We start from the raw sequence: 15,509 nt of genomic DNA, 5'->3' as shown, positions 1-15,509 counted from the left end.
ATTTATCACTGTCTGGAAGTGTTGACTATGTAAAAATATGTTATAAACACAAGATTATTTATTTTTCTCTTCTGATGCTAATTTTTGAAATGCACAAGCTTCATTACTGAAAGCACAGCCTTCTCCCTTCTTCCTTCCCATCTCCCCTCTGTTTCTACCTTACAAAAAATTCAGCAATCATCTGACAGATACATGGCTGCTGCTTTCAAACCCTGAACTTCATGAGGAGTCCTGGAACAGGCAGCTTCCTTCTAGCAGATCTGCTTTGCAGCTTCGGAAGAGCTTAGCATCGGGGATACAGATGCAAACAAGAATTACAAGATTCTGCCTCTGTTTCATAAAACATCATGCAAGTGAATGAAGACTTACGCACCTACTTTATATAAAGCATAAATTTTGTATCACACAGTGCTATTGTTTGAATTGTAGCAGCAGCAATTGTTCTTAGTACATGTTTCTTAGCGTGCAATGGTGACTGGAGATCTCACCTTAGCAGAAGCCCACACCGTGCTGCAGTGAAAGTCGGGGCTGGGTTGCTGGGGTTGTGACTGTCACCTCTGGGCAGTGCCTTGCATCAGGGGTCCGAGGTGATGGTAGGACTGAACAAAATACTAACTGGCCACAGTGCAGGAGGAGGAGGAGGTAGAGAGGAGAGAGCTCAAGTGTGTGTTGAAGATTGAAAGAAAGACTAAAAGCAGCTGCCCTTGTTTTACCCATTCAGCTGCGTTTTCCCCATCAGCATCTTTCCCATGGGTGCCCGCTTGGTTCAGGGCTGGTGGGAGATCCCCAGCTGTGTGGCTCTGCCCTCTCCCAGACCCTCTCACGGTCAGCAAATGGCATTGCTGTTGATTGCACTTGTGCTTTCATCTAAAGCAACACTCTTACTATTTCCTTGAGCACCTCTGGGCACTGCAGGGCTCCCCACCATGCCTGAGCTGTGCCCTGCCATGTCTGACTGCTCTTTTGGGTGCTAGCATTGCTTCTGTGCCAGGACAGGGAAATGCAGGAGCCAGAGACACTGGGCAAAGGCACAGCGTGCACACTGGTGCCATGGTGTGGCTTGTGCTTAGAAACCAGAAATGGCTCCAGCTGCCCCTTCTCTGTCATGGGTTTCCCTGCTTTGCTCTTCTCCCCCTCCCTGATGCTGAGCAGCCCATGAGCACTGGTTTAACCCCACAGTGATGAATTTAGTAGCTGTGTTTGCAGGGTAAGTAGCTCTGCCTGGGCTGCAAGCATGGCTGGTTCCCATCCATTTGCTATAGGATTCCATCTAGCCATGCAGAAATGGCTTTTAGGTGGGACTGGGCAAATGTGCAGACAGCTCCTGAACACTGAAGACTTGCATCTCTATGCGGGTGCTCACCTCCTTAGAAGCAGATGTTCAAAATCCAGTTTTGCATTGATTTTACACACAAGGACTCAGACCTGCCCTGCTCACACTGGTGCCTGTCCCTAGCCCACAGCCTGGCAGAGCTTCTGAGGACCACAGTGACACCAGTGCAGGACAACAAGCCACGGAGGCCCGTTACCTCCATCCCCTGCCCAACATGACTGCCTCAGGCACCCACAGCCCAGCTCTGCCACCCAGACTTGTTTCATCAGTCTGTGGGTCCCAACCTTTGCTTGCCTCCACATGCCAGCACAACACCTTTCTTGCAATATGCTGCTTGTTTCCCAGTGCTTCCAGAGGAAACGACCCATTCCAGCAGCCCAGGACATCTCCCCACACCCAGTACAAGGCTGCATGGTGTCCCTGGCATCATGGGGACCCTGGTTAGGCAGGATGGGAGGTGCTGGGTCCCCTCTGCAGAGCAGCCAGTGCTGCCCTGGTCTGCATTCTGCTGCCGTATGATGTCACCCACCCCTGTGCAGGGAAGGGTGAAGGCTTTGGAGAAATTTTCTCTTACAATACCTTTGAAATCTCTCCTCTGATCAGTATGCTGGGGCATGCTCCATTCAGCACACATCCCCTTGTTCTGTCCTTTGCCAGAAGACTCATAGTTCCCTCCTCTCCTTGCACAGAACTGCCTTTCAGCTTCAGTTTTGCTTCTGTTTCAGGCTTGCCTCTCCCCAGAGGAGTCATTAAGTCCAAGTTGCGGCTGCTTTGCCACCAGTAGCACAAGCCTGGTGTAACGGCCACTCTTCGACCAGCAGGGAGCACAGGTTCAGCCCTCAGCTCTGTAGCAGTCTCTTTTGGTGACGCTGGCTGTTGTTTTTTAGCTAAGCCAGTTATATCCATGGCTTGTCAGCCTTAGCAGCGCTTCCATCTGGATACAATCTAGACCTTGTGTCAGCCCTAGGAAGCTGGGAGGAAGCCACCGGTTCTGGCAACGGGGCAGCACAGCTGTACGGGACAGCTTGTCCAGGCTAAGCTGTAATGTCTCTTCCTAGGAATGGTGAGAGTCAGATCCTGGCTTTTAACTTGTCCTGCAGCTCACTGGAGTCACTACAGATGTAATATTTACCCATCCACCAGCGTGTGAATCTCACCAGGGTGGCAGCCGACGCATGATCTCACCTTTGACTCTCACCTTTCAGCCTTTAACTCAAAAACGTGCCTATGTCAGGGAATGGGCTTCCCCAGCCTGGGGTGAGGGATGCAGCCAGGAGAAAAAACCCAAGATGTGCAAGTCCCTGGGAGCCAGCATCTGGGAAAATGCATTTCTGCTCAAAAAGGCTGCTGGTCCTGGAGCACCTGAGCAGCCAACAGTGTCCCTGACCCAGCAGGAGCATCCTCACAGGGAGTGTGTGCTGCAGAGACACCATAGGGCTTAACTCTCGGCACACAGCATCTGGTGAAGAGACTACCCTCTCCTCCATCCAGGACTGACTTGAGCACCAAGAATGCTGGGAGCTCATCCAAGGATACTGGGAGCTAGAAAGGTGCTGGGAGACAGTAAGACAGCAGTAATGCTGAAGACATGGCTGAAAAACTGGGTTGTAAATGGTTACTGATCTCCCTGCTAACCTCCATCCATCCTGTTACTAGTCACCTCTGCAGAGGTTACAAGATAAAAGAAACAGTGACTGTGCAGCTGATTTTTATGACTCTGTCTATGCCAGAACCATCCACCTACGCTGGCACAGGTGACAACCCAACCTGTTGAGGAGAAAGACTATGTTGAGTGCTCCTCACCATGATCAGGAACTGGACATGCACCCTCTGCATGCCTTGGTCTAGCCATTAACTCCACTGAAATTCCCTCCAGATGAGGATCCCTCTCTGCCTCAGCACCCAGAGGCACTTCCAGAGGAAACCCTCTTCTCTGTGCAAACCCACACTTCATCACTACCTGTCACTCGCTCTCAAGGAGATCATAAATACATGTCAATTACCTCATCCAGGACACCCATCCTGGCCAGCAGTATTTTTAATAAACTATAACGTTACGCAAATTAGACCTGATGTGTGTTTCTCTTTTTGCATCTCTGAGACACTTGTGCATACTGGCAGATACAGGGACACTGTTTCAGCTCCCAATTCGCTGTGACACTGGGGTTTCTAAGTGTGATTTATTTGCCACTTGTAGTATCAGCCGAGCATGTCTCATGCCCAAGCTACCAGTGATGCTGGGAGGTTCTTTTTTTCCTTCTTTCAGCAAAATCTGTTACAAAGAAACCTCACCCTTCCAAAAGAAGCTTGTCAATAGTTGATGGGATTTTCAGCACGGAGGGAGGTCTCTGCTGCAAGCTCTGGACCAGAATTGCTGATGTCTTTTCCCTTCTGCTCTTTGCAGGCTTTGTACCACACCCATTGTTACCAATGTCAAGGGATTTTCAAGAAAATTACCAAGTTTGCTCCTAAGCACTAGGAAGCTAGCAACATTGCTGAACCCCCATGTCCTCATGAAGATGCCTTTCTCTTACAGTACCAACAAAGACTCTGAACTGAATTCTGTAGTTTTCCAGACACAAATCTCATCACGAAATTTGTCTTAGAAGCAACATGACTAAAGACAACTCATGGTTTACCAATTCATTAAAGGCAGCTTTAGGGTGCTTAATATCAGATCAAAAACATTGCAACAACACGATGCCAAGAACCATAAAAAATTCACTTGGCTATTTCAAATGTGTTCAGAAATTTTGATTAGTTTTAACTTTGTGCCAGCAGCTTTCCTACCCACACAGGTATTATATGTCTACACAACTCTAATTTTATTTCAGATGAGCTATTGTCCCTGCTCTGTTGCTGGATTAAAATCACTAATATGGCAAAAAACGCTGATTATTTAACCAAAATACCATCATGTGCCTACACAAGATCCAGAGAAAGTATCTAAACCTGCATTAGCTAATGTGCTGGTCAGGTAGTACTGCAGCACCACGGACTCAGAACTTGTCATTTTAATTTGTGACTGGCCCATCTGTTTGCAGAGTTCCCAGGAACCGCCCGGGCTGGAAATATTGATGGAGCAATTAAAGGAGGAAGGGAAAGATGGACTTTCAGGTGAGACATGGGTCTGTTATTTCCTCCCAGATGAGACAGACCATGTGCCTTTGGACAATTTCATATGTCCATGGCTGGAAAGGGTTAGAAGATGGTCTCTGCTGTAGAAAACCATGTCTCTGCATCTGAGAGCTCATGCCATATTCCCATCAGTACCACCCTGTCAGCCTCACCAGTTACTCTTGATCTGCCTGGGTACAAGTGAGAGTAGAATAAGGCACAACAGAGTAAGAAGGATGGCAAAGGCAAATTAGACCTGAATTTAGCCCAAGATAATGCAGCCATCAGACCTTCACAGTGCCCAGCCTGCAGGACTCACATGCAGGGGCTGCCCCTGCGTTTCTATGGCATTTGCTCTGCAGAGATTAGGATGTCAGTGTTTCTGACCGAAACACGACTGCATCTTAGAAAGCACCAGAGAAGGAGCTGGAGTTTATTTCACACATCACCTTACCCCAGGCATCCCAAAGCATTTCCCTCACTGCTGAGGTGGAGAGGCTGCACACTGTGAAGGCATCAGACTCCGCACATTGGTGCTCAGCAATTACTTTCAGGGAGCTTGCGGAGTTCACAACCAGCCAAGGGCTCAACCTAAAGAACATCTAAGATGATCTGTGAACTACTCTCAACATCAGACTAATTGGAAAAGGGATCTTTTTGTTTATGCAATGACCACATGTGGTAATGAATCCTCTCTCATCCTTACCAGGTAGGGAGGGATTGTTATGCTCCTTTCACCTCAGATGGGGAAACTGAGACACAGACTAAATTTGTCAAAGACACAGCATCTCCAACCTCTTTCCTGGAATACAATTCAGAGGGGAAAAAATAGACAATCCTGATTTATTGTAATAAAGAAAGCAAGCTGAGCACCCCTCCCTAAATTTATGACCAAAAGAAAGCTTCACCCAGAATTTTTATGAGCACGGTGTGACATTCTCCATAGAGATGGAAATGTTTATTTAGCCAAAACCTGATGTGTTCCTGCCAAATGGTCTTGTCAGTCATCTTTCAAGCAGCCCTGATTTACACAAAGCCAGGGAGAGAGCTCAGCACTCCCAGCCCAGCCTCCCTCACCCTTGCAGAGGATTTTTCTCCCCCAGTACTGGATGTTTTAACTGCAGCAGTGCTGGAAGCCCTGCCCAGGGATGAGGAGCTTCTGCAAGCACCAAAGCTCACTCAATTGAAAGGTCAAGGGATAGAAATGGAAACATGCCCTAAAAAGAAGAATTCCCAGGTGGGGGCTCTCGGCAGCAGACATTGTTTGTCTCCAGCTGTTCACATAAGGAAAAGCTGCTGAGGTTCACGAACAACCCCATCCAGGGCAGAAGCAGCGGCTGGTCTTATAGCCTGTTCATTCAATGACCTTCTGATTATTACCTGACCATTAGATTTAATGTCTTGGGGAGGCCTGGCTGATTTCCCCTCTCTCTATCACACCCCTTTCTGCCTCCTAATGGGCTGCATCTGCCAAGCAGACACGGCAAAGCCGCTGGGTGCTAGGGAGGCTGCAAGGGGGATGCTGGCTGTGATCAGCAGGAGCAGGGAAGGAGGGAGCAAGGGGGCAGCTTTGCCTGGGAACCAGCGGGCAGCCCAGGCTCCAGGAGGAGGGAATCCTGCCTCTAGCCAAGGACGAGCTGCCCCAGATGGGGTGAGTGCAAATCACATTGGGGAGGGATAGTGCCCAAAGAGGGGTCTCAGTGATTTGCTGTGATGCTTTGAAACGACTGCCCCGTACCTTGCAGGGGGGGAGCTGATCTGGCTCTCCTTGGCTCCAGCTGGGCTCTGCAGTAGGACTTGCTCCACCTGCTGGGGTCCTTCAAGGCACCCCAGGCGCAGCCCCCCACCCCAGCATTTCTTGCACACATACTGTTTGATTCAGATTTGCAAAATTCAGTCTCATAAAGCAACCAGGGTTTGCCAGCCGTCTTCCAAGGTCAGACCTGCCTGTGGGTGAAAAACAATGCAAATTCAGTTTCTGCTGAGCCAAAGGTCGAGCCCTGGAGTATCCGTTGGGAAGCAAGGTCACAAAAGAGGAAAATGAAGCATTAAACCCCCATTGTGTGGAACAAGTTGGTTCCCGTTTGGTTGTTGTGATCCCTTTCCCCTCAAAGCCTTGAAAAACATTGAGCCCTTTGACACGGGATGACAACTCGCATCCCAGTGGGGCTGTTTCCACCCAAGCCACGAGCAAACCTTTAATTTCAAAGAGTGGATTTAATTCACAAACGTATGATGGACTGAGGATCCTTCCCTGACATGCTTCAGAGGATCCACAGGCTGGAAACATCCCCTGGCTCAGTTTAGATGGTCTAAGAAGGTTGTGTGGGTCAAATCTAGATAAGCAACTTCTGCGTAATGCGGAGCCAGGGGAAATGAGGGGGACGTTTTTTTTCTCCTGGGTCATCCATGCTGGAGCAGGCTGGGGGCAGTGCAGGCATGTGGTCATACATGGAGCCGTTAATGGGGGTCACAGCGGGCTCCAGCCACCAGGACCCTGACAGGGAACTCGCCGCAGTTTGGGGAACCTTGTGCAAATTTTCACTAGCACTTTTAAGTCATTCCCCACCCCTGCAGCACTCCCATCCATGATGCTAATGGCTATCTTGTTTAACTGGCCAAAAATTTGGGCTGTCCCCACTTAACCCTGAGGTGCAAAGCCCTTCCAAGATCCTCAGCTGAAATGCAAAAGGAGTGTTGTCGGGGGAGAGGGAGGAGCCTGCCCCAGCCCATGCCTTGGTGGCACAGACATTCAATAACTAAACACAGAGCAGGATGACAGCCCAGGCTCAGGAAACACTATCTCCCTTAATCCCCAAATTTCATCTCCTGGGGATCGTTAACCGAATAGCTTGTCCACAGCTTAATTGTAGCCAATTATGCCAGCAGGGAAAAGTGCACCTTCATTGTCTGGACACAAAGAAAAGCTGAGCCAGAGAGCTCAGATCAATCTACTCAGAGAAAATGTAACAAATGGGGCTTTGTGAATATCTTTCCTCGTTTGTTTTTCTTTTTCTTTCTCTCCCCCTCCCCCCCCCCCCCTTTTTTTTTTTGGCTTAGTGCCAGGTCAAAAAAAACTGGGGCAAGAGGTGATGAGGGGACTGAATTTAGGTCAATCAGAGAAAAAAAACCACACACCAGGCAAATTAAAAAGGAATGGATTTTGTTCAGATTTTAAGTGTTCCTTTAAACTCCTTCAAACTGAAATGAAGAAAAGCCCTACCTGAAAAGGTCATACTGAATCTAACGAGAAAATAGCAGGGTCTTTTTTCACGTTTTAGCTGGGGGAGGAGGAAGGTGTGCTGGGAGCATTTTGGCATCTCAGTCCATGCTTTTCCCTGTGAGGGAAACACTGCACTCAGCTCCAGTAATGGCAGAACAGCTTTGAGGCTTCCCACTGCCAGTGCATGCCAGTACATCCCAGTGCCTGGTGGCAGCTAGACCCAACCCCTTCTGCATGTGCCGCGGCCTGCATTTGCCAGGTGACTTCTCAGCCTGTGGGGAACTGATGTCAGTTTGGCTGATGCCCATCTTACCTGCCCAGTGCAGTGGTGCATCCGATTGCACTGGGCAGTAGCTACAATTTTCTCGAGCCTCAGCCAGCATTTGCCATCCCTTTCGGTTGCCACCAGCTCCTGGCAGCTCTGAACTAGGTGTTGGCTCCAGGCACAGCACCTGTAAATCACCGGTGCCACACTGGGACGACTGCTGGTATGGGCAGGGTATCCCTCACCTGGGGATGAGAGCAGGAGGAGATTGTCCATGGTATGTACTGCTGGAGGAGGAAGACCCTCAGTCTGATCCATCCAAGCCTTTCCTTCTGGTAAGGGAACCAGTTCTGCTGAATCTACAGGATCTCATCCTAAAGCAGCAAGACGTTGTAGGCATGCTGGTCACCAGGGCTTGTCCCAGGCGCTCTCAGCTGGTTTGCAAAGTGCTGGTTTGCAAAACTGCTGGCATGGCCTCAGACTTCCAGACTGATTAAAGGGATGGCAGGAGAAATACAGAGGAAAGCTTATGATACATGATGAACAAGAGCAGAAGAAATACCAAAGCATGTGGCTAGACAGAGTAAAAGCAGTTGTGGGCCAGCACAGCTAGAGAACAGACCAGCCAAGGGAGTGTCAAATAGTGAATCTCTGTGTATTTTCTGTTAAAGTGTTCTGAAAGGCAGACAATTCATTGTGCGTCTGCCTCATCTCCTACACCAATTCATTCAGTAATAGAAAAATCTCACACAGACTCATCAGCCACACTCCTCCTTTCATGGCTGCTTTCCATCAGCTTATGCATATTTAAAATATCCTCAATCCTCAATTTGCAGCATGGCATACAGCTCTGAGAGAAACTCCTTTCTGAAAAAGTCTCAGACCAACAGAGCCCATTATTTAACACCATGACAATTCAGATGGTGACTTGCAGGATAAGGGCTGGCTTCACATCCAGCCACGGCAGCCAAGAATCACCACTTTCTTACAGTGTTTTTAACAGTTTTCCATAAAAATGTTGAGGAATAGGGTCAGATATTTTCATCACAAAAGTCACCATCACTAATGGGCTGGTTGATGGTCCTTCAGTGAGTCTTGGACCACAACAGTCTGCTCAGACAGGCAGGGAAAGGAGTTTCTGGAGGTCACAGCTGGGAGACAATGCTAAGGGAGGACCTCGTGCCTGGCAGAACCTGCTCGACAGAGCAGTCTTCTTCCTCTGGAGCTGTCAGACTCCACGGATTTCCAATTAAAACAGCAAATAAACGAAGCCACCCATCAAGATAGGAGCTTTCTGAGCCCGCACGGGCTGCCCCGTGTTGTGCAAGTCTTGAATCTAACTCTGTGCCTGGCCAGGTCTTGGCCTGGGACCTTCACCAAAAATCCAGGGAGCTACAGGGAGGGATGTCAGCAGGTGGTGCTCTTCACCTGGAATCTCTAGCCCAGCTGGTGGGATAAGGGGAAGGTCCTGTCTCTCGGGCATCCTTCTTAATGGTGGGAGTAAGCAGAGGTCTTGGCCACTCATGACCATTAAACTGCTCAGAGAACTGACTGTAAAAACAGCTCAACAGCTCCAGTCCCTCTGACACGTCCTGGCCATGAACAGAGGCTATATTGCTTTTAATGCCTGCACAGAGAGGATGTTAACACCCATGCAGAGAGCTGGTGGGATGGATCTGGTGCCCTCCTGCACACTGTCAGCAGAAATATGAACAGTCCTGTCCAGAAAGGGGGGTTTAGGTGCCTCCCTGTCCTCCTGACCAGTCACATACTAGGCTCTCAGCTCGGTGGTGGGTTGGCGCTAGCTTCCTGTCATCTTTCAGCTGGACGTGTTTCTTGAAGGCAGTGGCATTCTGCAGGTCTCAGGGATGGTGTCTGTTTGTCTGTGGGGGATTCAGCATGAGCAACAATAGAAGGAGTGGGATGCTCCCAGTGTGGCTGTCAGATCTCTGGTTTCAGGAGTATCAGTGATGCTGACAGCTGGGCACAGGGAAAAAACATTACAAATGGAGCCCAATTGGTCTGGAGCTCTTGGAGAGCAAACAGAGATGCTGGGAGATCCAAGTCTGCCAGTCAGAGTGGTGACATTTCCCTGCGAAGACCCCAGAGCTCTGCTCTCTGCACACCTGGGGTGTTAGCACTGACGCTCTGATCTCCCCAGCTAATCTTTGCAAGAGTGTCCACTACAGCCCCAAGATCTAATTTTGTTGCTTCTGCAGACAAATCCTCAGGCAGTGCAGCTGGGTCTGAAACCATGTGAAATGTGCCTGCTTTTTGCCAGGCTTCCTGACCCACTGATATTTCTGGCACACTTTTTCAGCTCTTCTGGCCAGCTGATATCTTTCATTCTCGGTCAGTGTTCAGACTAGGAGAAGCTGATATTTGGGTAGAGCAAAGAACCTAATCTCACCCTCCAAAATGCTTCTAAGCTCAGGCTGGTGACATGAGGAGCAGGGCAAAATGGTGTGGGTTAACAGCTAATATTTAAAAAATATATAATTTCTTAAGAAAATCTTTGGAAAGCTCAAGTAATCCATTCAGGTTGTGTGTGACAAGCATCCAGCCAAGAAATACAATATGCCCTAGGTGCACAAGCCAGCAGACAGCACAATTTGTATGCACTGCTAGTCTTTGGTAAAACTGCTTTGCTATACAAACCTTTCTAAAAAGGAAAACCTGGTGGGTAGGTGTTTGTTAAAAGCACTGCGTTCACCCTTAGAGCAATGCATAGCAAGAAACTGGAGTTGCTACATCTTCCTGGGGGGAAAACGTGGTGCAGAGGGGTTGCACCAAGCACCTAAGTACATGCAGGAAGCCCCTGCCAGGAAAAAATAAGATCTATGAGGTCACTGGACAAAGTAAAAGCTTTGCCTTTTGCTTTGAAGAGTCAAGATGCCTTTAGCCTGCCCTCCCTCCACCCACAAAATACTCCGTATGGACCCTACAGTGACTCCACTCAGCAAAAAAAAGAGGCAATTTCCACAAGTCTTTATTACATTTATAATTAAGAGACACAACTATTTCCTCCCAGCTGAATTATCTTGGTAGATCAGGGCTTGAAAAAGGGGCTTGCTTTGAAAGAAGGACTATTAATGTTCAATTGGTTATTGATTATTAGCCCATTCTTATTCCTCAGTAAAAACAGGCATTAAGACAGAAATGCTCATCCTGAGATCTAAGACTTTGCCATAGCTCTTAGAAAAATGAGGACTATTTATTGAGGCACTGGTCCAGTAAAAGCAAATGTGACGGTGTCTGTCGATATTTGATTAGGATTTTGCCAAGGGGCCGGAAATTCATCGTTAAATAAAACTACTACCTATTATATAAAAGAAAATAATTACACTGCTGTCCCCTGCTGTGCCATATAGCCCATGTGTCTGTCTCCATCTGTGGTTCTTCACTGCACTCTTCAACTGTTCAGGTCTTTGTGGGAGAGAAACCATCTTTTTCATTATGGATGTCAAACATCCAGCACAACTGGGCCCAGTCTGCGGCAGGGGTGTCTCAGTGTTACACCAAGGTGCAAACACCAAGGGAGGACAGGGAAAAGGCAATGGCAACTGAAGAGATTAGGACAATGGGCAAGAAATTGGGAAGAGGGTTGATTTGTAGATGAACACATTTGTAATTGCTCAGTAGATGAGGTGGGGAGAAGGGGAACAGTCTTTTATTTGGGGTTAAACTGGTCTTGTTTCCCTTTATCCACTCCAAGTTAGGTGTCTAGTTTCAGTTCTCTGAATCAAATGGAGCAAACACTACAGGTGTTACCCGGTTGCTTAAAAAACCCTGACATCTGTGCTAGTTAAGATGTGTCAGAGCATCCAGGGCACCACTTCAGGGCTGGCAGGGAAACTTCCCTCTTCCGAAGCAGCAGGTAAAGGTTGTGAAGTCCTCCTGCACACGTGGATACCCAAATCCTATCCATCCCATGCCAATTCAGTCCCATGGAGAGGAGACTGACATGGCATGAGTCACTTTATCCCCCCAGTTCTTGGGGCACCTTGCTGGCCAGGACACACCTCACTGCAGATGGACAGAGATACATGGGGTAAGCCCTGTCCTTCCAGATTTCATGGGAAAACCATGGGATTCCATTGCTCCAGCATTCAGTACACTGAAAACACAGGTTTTGGCCCCTTTTCAGGTTTTTTTAGATCTGGTTCAGTCTACATGAAGTGAGGTGGCAGCAGCAACATGAAGGAGAGCTGTCAGCAGCCTAGAAGACCCCTCAGCAAGGCAGTACGTATTGCAGTGCAGGGTATCCCAAGAGAAGTGCTGCTGAAGGTGTGCTGTTAAAGGATAAAAATGATGGTTTGTGGGAAGAGGTTATGGTAGCTCTCTATCCGCTTTCCTTCTCATGGCAGCTTTCCTTTTCCTTTGGCAGCATGTTCTTCTCCTGTATGGTCTAACTAACTAGGCAGTACAATACAAGTAAACTGAAGGCTGGTGGTTTCTACATTCCCTGGACATTGGAGGATGCTGTTTCTGTTTTAGGTAAAACAGTCCTAAAACCAGTCTGGTTTCTTCCCACTATATCTGTTGGCTTAAGAAAATGATGCCCTTGCACTGGAAACCTTGCCTAAGACTTTCAAGCCAGAGAGACGTGCGTGTGTGCAGAGAAGCACAAACACACCGGGAGCCCAGCTCTTCTTTGAGTGAGCCATGGTGTCAGCCTGGGCACGTGTGTGCTTGGCGTGCCTTGAAAATCTGGCAGCAGACAACTAGCTGTATGAGTGGAAAGAATACACACAACCCCCTGGGAAAGTCAGTTTTGCTTAGCCAAAAATATCGAGAAAGCTGTAGCACTCCTCAAATGTCTACATCCAGCAGAGCAGAGGACGTACTGCTGGGAATCTGTGTTGAAAGGCAGTAGGACAAGACAGCCCTGACCCAGCAGCAGCTGTGCAGCCTGGCTGGCAGGGGCAAGGAGCAGGCTGGAAAATTTCTGGCCCATCCCACCTCTTCAGTATTCATGGATACCAATGAATATTTTACAAGGCTTGAAATATTTACAGTTGGAGTTGACCTTTTTTTGTTGCTGATACATCACGCATGGTTAGATGTGATTATTTCATGGTGACATTTACTGAGCCATGAAAAAGGCACAAATGCCACTGAAGCCACTCCCATGTTCAGCTCAAAACCAAGGAGGGATAACCCTGAACAGATCCAGATGGTCGGTGTCCCCCCTCCCTGAGCAAGAGATAACCACATTGTGGGAGCTCACTCCAGGACTTGAGAAGTGAAACAGCTGAGATGGGTCACCCATTCAGTGCTCAGAGCTGTCCCTCTGCTCAGGATATTTATGTGTATTTTAAGTTTCAAGGATTTCAGCCGTTCCCAGTCTCTAGCAGGTGCTGAAGCAGGACATCCTGAAGCATGGGTACAGGTCGTGTCCAGAGAGGGAGGCAGAATCCCACATCACTTATGAAAATCGCTGAGAGGAGTCCTGGGACAAGTGGTGCAGGCATTGACAGTGAGGTCCTAGGACATATTTTGTTTAGGAATGGCTGTGTTTATAGCACTTTCTCAAAATCAGCTATTGGCCTGCCTAGTGCATTTTCTTTGTCCCAGTCCAATACTATGAACTGTTATCCTAAAACGCACAGTCCAGACACAGCAACTTAACACACTACTGTGCACCAGCCAGGCCACAGTGCCTGCTGAACACAGAGGCTGGTAGGAGGGAATGTCCCCTTCATCCAAAAAAACCAGAGGGATAAAGATAAGGGTCCTGAATGCTCCCCCATTTCATGGAAATGGCCCCCTCCATGGAAAAAAAGTGGTGTAACCTGCTGCAAGTAGTTAAAGACCTGTCACATCCCTCACTTTTAGGCCAGACTTTAAGTGTCCAGGCAGTGATGATACTCAGATCTTCACTTCATCTGCCCCTCTCTGTAGGGGTGCCAATATAAATTGCCATTGGAAAGGGCTTTGGGAAGAGCCTGCCCTGATATATTTACTGGTCTGGGCTGCAAGTGAAGAACATTTCTATTGCACATTATGTTTTGCAGCTGAGTGATCTTCAGTGCCAAGCTCAAAGACGAAAGAGGATGACAGCCCCTTCCTGGGACCAAGAAAGGTTTGGAAACCAGGAACAGGAGCCTGACTGCCAGCAAAACAGCTGGTGTTGTGCTCCCCCAGCTTACAGGAGGATGAAGGGGCACCCCATACTGCCTCAGCCCCAGTCTGTGAGCTCCCATCAAGGACTGGGTCCTAGGACCAGCTCCAGCCCAGAGGAGCTCAACCAATCACAGAGGGACCAGAACAGCTCTGCCTTTCCAAAGCTGCTCTCAGGTCTTCTCCCATCTGCTGCACTCTGGCACAGAAGCAGCCGCAAGGAAAAGCCTTGGGTATCTGCCACCCAGGCCCACTTTGCATTCAAAGCCATCCCACATGTCTTGAGCTCCCACTTAGTCCAGAGCAGCTGCAGTTCCTCAAAAAAGTGTCAAAAGATGCCACTTAAAGCAGTGTTAAGCACAAGTGGTTGGGTCATGCACCAGCAAAGGCTCCCAGTTGTACAGTCCTCAGCTACTCTGCTGTGATTTTGAGAGAGAAACCGCTAACCCTGAGCTGACTTTGAGCTCATTTAAATCATGTGTTAGTAACTCCTCTTCTTTTCTCCCCTCTGACAGTTTTTCGCCTCCTTCTCCCCTTTCCAGCCCATTTCTTCTTCTCCCTGTTTTCTCCTTCCCTTTCTCCCCCTGCCCTTTTCCCCTAAAAAAATGAACTAAAGATGAAAAGTATATGTTTTCTGTTGCTTTGTGACTATTATTACTGTTTTCCATGCCTCCGTTGCCTGAATTCTGGAGACAGGGTGCAGTAAATGGGGTGTTTAATCTTGCTGTCAGGGCCATATATCATTCCCCAAGCTCCTTCTGGGGTAACAAGAGCTGCTCAGTTGACAAAACAAGCCAAGGAACGAATAAACGAACAGAAAACATCCAGTCTGTGCTATTAATCCACCCAGAGCCAAAGGCAGATGCAGGAAGGGAGAAACACACACCAGTGATGCCTGGGCACTGTTGCTTCCTGGAAGAGTTTTGGCCGTGAGCAGCGTGAGCTGCTCTAAGCACACATGTGTTTCCCATCACCCTGCAGATATGCTGGTCCATGAGTCTCACCAGCTTGCAATGACCATGGGAAGAAGCAGCGCTTTCCCCTCCTTCCACAAGTCTAATTTCCAGGGTGAGATGGACTTAATTTGTACCTCCTCCAGGGCAGGCAGTGGCTTCCGCTGTATCTTGAAAGTATTTGACGTGTTATGAGGTGCTGCTGTCGCAGGGAACAAGGATTCATTAAGGTGATGGAGGGCTGAGTGGAAGTGGCAAGCAAGGGCTGCATTTTGGGAGCAGCCTTGCTCAGCACGACGTCTGCGGCACTTTGCTGCAAGCCTGCTGCACACCCAGCAAATCAGTCTGCTTATTGTAAGCGAAGGGGCGCCTTTGGGTACCCGCGTGTCCCAGGTGGCAGCAGTTCACACAGACACTGGCAGGATATTTGTTTCAGTGCTCTCAACCTGAAAACAACCTGTCAAACTAAGCTCCTCTGTTAGGAGCTGAACCATG

The sequence above is a fragment of the Falco peregrinus genome, chromosome 3, assembly GCF_023634155.1.
Source record: "Falco peregrinus isolate bFalPer1 chromosome 3, bFalPer1.pri, whole genome shotgun sequence".
NCBI classification, from domain to species: Eukaryota; Metazoa; Chordata; class Aves; order Falconiformes; family Falconidae; genus Falco; species Falco peregrinus.
This window is presented reverse-complemented; position numbering follows the sequence as displayed.